We start from the raw sequence: 6,369 nt of genomic DNA on the forward strand, positions 1-6,369 counted from the left end.
CACACACACACACACACACACACACACACACACACACACACACACATGGTTAGACATATAGATAGATAGATAGATTGATATACAGAAAGATATATGGACAGATACATAGATAAATAATAGAGATATAAATAAATATATAGACACACACACACACACACACGACACATACACACACACACAAACACACACACACACACACACATATATATATGCATAAGAAAAAAGGATTAAAATTTCGATATATATATGTGAGTGTGTGTAGAGAGAGAAAGAGAGAGAGAGAGGAGTGGGAACGATAGCTAGATAGTATGGGAGTTATATAGATATGTAAAATACGAATATGTTTAGAGAATTTAATCAAGTGAAGTACAATGAGAATAGGTGTATTTTTAACTAAGACATTAATTCCTTCAAACAAGCTTCACCATGATGAGTAAAGGACAACCCAATTCAATGAAAGAATACTATGACAGGACAAACTACTTTCAATAACAACTACACACCAAGAGTTAAATAATTCAGAAGACAACATTAATATATATTTTCATCTAAAATATGGATCACTGACGCGTTTGAAACCAGGACAGCTCTTTACAATAAATAATTATTCGACTTTACATTGGACAATATAATGTATCCATTACCATGATGAGTACGTGTCGAACAATGAATTAGAGACAAGAAATAAAGATTTGCTTTCATACAGAGCCTGCATAGCTCGTAAACTAATATATAGGAATACGGGCAAATAGTACTCGGTGAAAATGTAGACGTATGGGCAGGTAAGAAACAGCCTAAATTTAGGTTCTCTTGTTTATAATTTTATTTGATAAAAGTATTCAAAGCCATTGCCTTTATAATATAATATACTTCATTACCAAGTGCCAACCAAGTCTATATGACAATAGCCACCACTACCAATAGTGCAACAACACCTACTGGAGCCATACGTCGAATATTATTAGGTAAAACACGAACGACTGCTATAACACAATATCAGATATACTGCTAATTAGATGAAAGATATTCATAAGCAACTGTGAAACCTAACTGCTGCTGCTTCCTTGTTGCAAAACTTACAGGCCTACATCTTCCCACATTCATTGAAAGGCTATTGCTGCTAACTAGCTGCAAATGTTAACTTTCAGCTCTGCTATTATGATTGTCTCATTGAATTTAAATTAATGGAGTCTGCCTTCCACCTATTTCAGCATCTTTATACAATGGCTTTATATCCTGGCTAACGAGGTCTTTATACAATGGCTAAAACCTGTAGTTCCTTTTTTTTTAAAAAAAAAGAAAGAAGTACGCAGTGTCGTTCCGTTTTTCAAGAATCTTATTTTCATTTTTTCCAAATATATTTCTCGCGTGAACAACAGAATAGACTAAGCGGAGCAGAAGCACGAACGAGGACGGAATGTATCACTGAAGAGGTCATAGATGTGTTACGAAAGATTACTGGACAATGGATGTGAGTTAAAATAACAAGGGTAGTAAACGCGTGAAGAATGAATATATAATGCGTATGTTTATTTGGCAAAAAGAAAACAGTAAATAAAAGACCAAAATGAAAGTGACTATCACAAAATACAAGAGTAACTGTTCCAACACACGGTTTCACATCAGCAACCTTGGAACACAGATTAATAATCACACACACAAACACACAAACACACACTCACACACTCACACTCACACACATACGCACACACATGCGCACTCACGCACACACACGCATATATATATATATATATATATATATATATATATATATACTATCATCGAACAGTGAAATTTAGGGCTCAATATCGCATTGCTGGATATATACTATATTTATTATGGGTTTAACAGAGCGATTAATAGTTTCATGTGAAGATATCTTCACCATTGTTCAAACATGCAGCACCCAACCATACATGTTCTACACACATCTATAAAGACAAAGACATACGTGTAAATACACACACATATACGCTCCTCATACACACACATAAACGCTCCTCTGCACTCTAACAGAAACAAAAATCATATACCCGTCTTTATTTCATCAAGTCCTCAATTTTCTTTTATAACTCATATCTATTCATATGAAAATATTAAACGAAACAAATATCCGTCTATTCATAAATAGATCATCTATCTATCTATCTATCTATCTATCTATCTATCTATCTATCTATCTATCTGCGTTTGTATGGTTATTTTTGTTTGTGTCTATGGTTACGTCTGTTTGTGACTATGAGCGAATGTACGCACAGAAGCCTGATAATGCTAGACCACCAAAAATGATAGTAATAGAGATGTGATATTCTTGTGAATGATTGTATATCATTTGAATTAAACCATAATCTTATACATTTTTTCTCCGTCTCATAAGACTCTATTTAATCTTCATAAAATTTTACTAGTTTTGAAATCAATAACAAAACGAATATTACGCCACGTAATATTTTAGGTAGACCATTTATTTGATGTAAATGTATGTTCAGTTGAATTTGAATAATCAATGAAATTATCATACAACAAAATGGATTTCCATTGTTAATATATTCGGTGTTTACGACAGCTGCCTGTAAAATGTCAGCTGATGGACAATTTACGATACTTTATCACACTAAGACGCAAGATTTCACCTTAGACGCATAATGAGCTAACATTACAAGTTCAAAGAAAGAAAAAAAATCTCTTTTGTGAAACGAAATCGTTGAATAATTAACTTGAGCATCTCAATGAGTGGACCGTATGTATAGTGAAGGTGCTGTTGCTTTAATTCGAAAGACCAAATGACCTGTGAAGTGGTGTTGTAGTATATAAACTATTTCCGTGATTATTACTCTTCATTTCTATTCATTCACACAAAACGTCATGTTTTGTATATATAATAGATATTTGTGATGTTAGCGATTTCTATACCAACGTCGGTTTAGAGGAAAAAGAAGAAATTTTGACTTTATACAAGGCAATTTCTTTGCACCACCACACTATTTCTGATCTATAACCAAGTTATGTGTAGGACCCAAGTCACATGTTCTACAGGCAAGGAAACAAAAAAGAAAACGTACACTATTAGATACCAATAACTGAGATTGCTAACTCTTGGTTTTATAGTAACCTTTCGAAACCACAACATTTTCTTTGAACGAAAAAATGAATTAGTTTAATTTTCTTATAACAAAATCATCTTATATGATTTATTTTCGTTACTCATTCCAATGAAGTATAAGGTCGATTGAACTTCAAAACAGCTTACGGCAGCAATGCTAATGAAACACACGTTAGTTTTACAGAGCAGACAATTACAATCTCTACTGTTGCTACCAACGTTAAGCCTGAAAATCCCTAATTATATTTCTTTTTCAACTGAGCACATGAGGAATTAAAATCTTATGCCTAACTTGTCTTATCGGAGCCAGGCAATAACACTTCACTTCTTATCAATAACTTAGTGTCAAGAAACATCATTTAAAACAACTGGAGCAATAATTTTAATGACATTTTCTCATCAACTTTTAAAGTATAGCGAAGTTCAAATCATTTGGACCATGAAAAACCTACGATTCACGGTCCAAAGGTTAAAGATATTTAAGGTGTTAGTTTCTTTCATTTTCGTCCACTTAAGGAATCTTGTTCCTTAAAGTGATTTTCCATGTGATGGAGATCGTGTTGCTACGAATAACGCATCCATTGTTAAATCAATATTAACTACAGCTACCATGTGAGTGGTTACTCTTATTGGTTTCCAAATAGTTCAAAAAACCATCAGACATGAGTTTTGCAGAACCGATTTTAACATCTAAGTGCCCATGATTGCGGGTCTCAGGTTTTCTATCAATGAAATGTATTATCTTGAATTGTTTTCTGACGAAATATTTTCCCATTTGTTAACTGATGAGGGTTATGTCCCTCTTTCCATCAAAATACATAGCAGACTATGGTTTTTGTGGCCTACCTTCCTACTGCAGTAATTTACGTTTTCTGGATCATTCATGTCTTGTCTTTGATTTGTCTGCAGCGAAAGAACATTCACCAGATGTACTTTCAATTAAGTCGCTGATCAACGAATTTGTGAGAAGAGCAGCAGCGCGATCTGACACGCTCGTGCAGTCACAGGGAGAGGCTAGTTCTGGGAATTTCATTAATTTTATTCGTGATTTTGAACTTACATTTCTGCTGGCCCGTTTTTTTGTTTTATGGCAAATAGGATTGGAACATCTTCATCTTCAGCAGCTGATCCATTTCCAGATGAAAACGCTATCAGTTCAGAATCCTTTGATGATGTAGAAGGGCGACAGTCGTCTGATTTATTTTCTCTAATCAACCTCTGAACGTTCTGTTTAGATACTGCTTGATCTATTCCGTCGGTGATGATTTGTCGATTTGTCTGTTGATCCTGTATAAAATCCTTTTCACTCTGATGTTTATTTTGTCTCTACTACAACTGCACTTTTTAAAGGAGTTGCAAATGAAATGTCAAATATATATTTTGTTGCATTGTTGTTAAACACATTTGACTTTGTTTGAAACGATAGCATATTTTCCTATCCTTCACAGGTTTTAGTAATGTTTGGTACTTTAGATAAAAGTTTAAGATTTTCGATTTAACTAACTCATTCGTAACACAAGGGATGAATGCATTTTGCCAAGGAAGAATTAACTTTTCTGCTACAATCATGACAAATTGTTTAATTGAAAGATCGTAACTACATTTTTCTTTCTTTTTCTCGCTCAAATAAAAACACATTTTAGCACGCCCCTTCTGAAATAGACTAGTTGATATCAATAAGGTATTTTTGATCAGTGCTGAGATCGATTCTGTCTACTGATTGAATCTGATTAAAGTTCACAACGCTTAGTGTTTCACACCACTCCAATCTGTAATGAATCAGGCCAAAAATCCTCGAGGCCGGCAGCTTTTTTGTCGAGATCGTTAATAAGGTGGGTTTTCAGTAATATGACGCGTTATTGGCTTATGAGTCATTATTAAATGTAGAAACACTAAATTTAGCACCATCATTAATTTCAATACAATGGCCTAAATTCAACGTACAAAGTAGAACACTTCACATATATGCGACCACGTCCACACGCAACGAACGTTGCTGCGGCACTGGGGAGAATTCACATTCCCGTTCTGATTATAGTCAATGAGGAAATCCATGACATAAGTAAATCATACTGAACTTTGGTATGCCACCTCTTATGGATACTATATTTACTGTTTTGCATTCTGCTATGTAGGAATATGTATTCGATATGACTAATAATCTATGAAATGCAAACTTTAACCAATAATATTGATTTAAATAAGTTTTAATTGCGTTGCGGAGCCTAAACAAGTGTTTAACCGCAAAGTCCTTTATAACTTTTTCTGTTACCTCTAATTTGCAACAAAATATCGAGTCTTAGTTACCAATTTCGAAAGTTGCATTATTTCGCTCAACCATACTGCACATATCAGTGAAAATAGACGCGGATGATTCCTACCTAGCTAATTTGCTGTTGCCTATGTTAAATTTTAGGCTCTTTAACTACCTCTGAATTTCGCAATTTGAACGGCTCCTCAAAGTCTGGTGTCATTTTCTGCTGGATTGGTTACGTAACTTAAACAGTTATGCAATTGTGGTTTTTATCAAATCATTTCAGTATTGGTGTTTCCTCATTCATTTTCTTAACATTTCTGTCGGTATGCTCCCTTCTGCAGAACAAAGCATTTTATTCTCGAGGACTTCCATACATTATCCATATCGATGACTTCCATACTTCTTATTTTCTTTCCTCATTACAACACAGGTTTCCCATTTAGTCGTTAACATAAGCAGAGATCTGCCAATAGTAATGCATAATCTATCGAAGTTGGATTTATTATAAATTATTTGTAGCAAAGTAAACGGAAAAGCCCGTCTTCACCCATTTTTTTCCTCTCCGCCCCGTATACTTGATACTTTCATATTCAAGCTGTTCAAGTGTATCGATGGTCATGTTGTATATTTTTGTACTCACGAGTGCCACGGATGCGATACGATACGATACTAGAGTTGAAGCGATCATTCCTCAGTGAAGTAATTTTCTAATAATGCAAGGGGTTAAACTTCATGTTTCCGAGTAAATTTTCCGCAACGTTTCCAATTGATAAGGTAACGAGTCGGATCATTGGTAAACTGAAAAGCAATCGCTTTGATATATTTTTATCTATTTAATATTCAGCCATAGGAATTTAGCAAAGGTTTTGTGTGCTAATAGCGGACATTGTAATTGTCAATTTGTTATCACTAGCAGATCTCTGTTTATGAGTACCTGGATATATATATATATATATACATATATATATATATATATATATACACACACACACACACACACACACACACA

Source organism: Octopus bimaculoides, chromosome 6 (assembly GCF_001194135.2).
Source record: "Octopus bimaculoides isolate UCB-OBI-ISO-001 chromosome 6, ASM119413v2, whole genome shotgun sequence".
In the NCBI taxonomy this organism is placed as follows: Eukaryota; Metazoa; Mollusca; class Cephalopoda; order Octopoda; family Octopodidae; genus Octopus; species Octopus bimaculoides.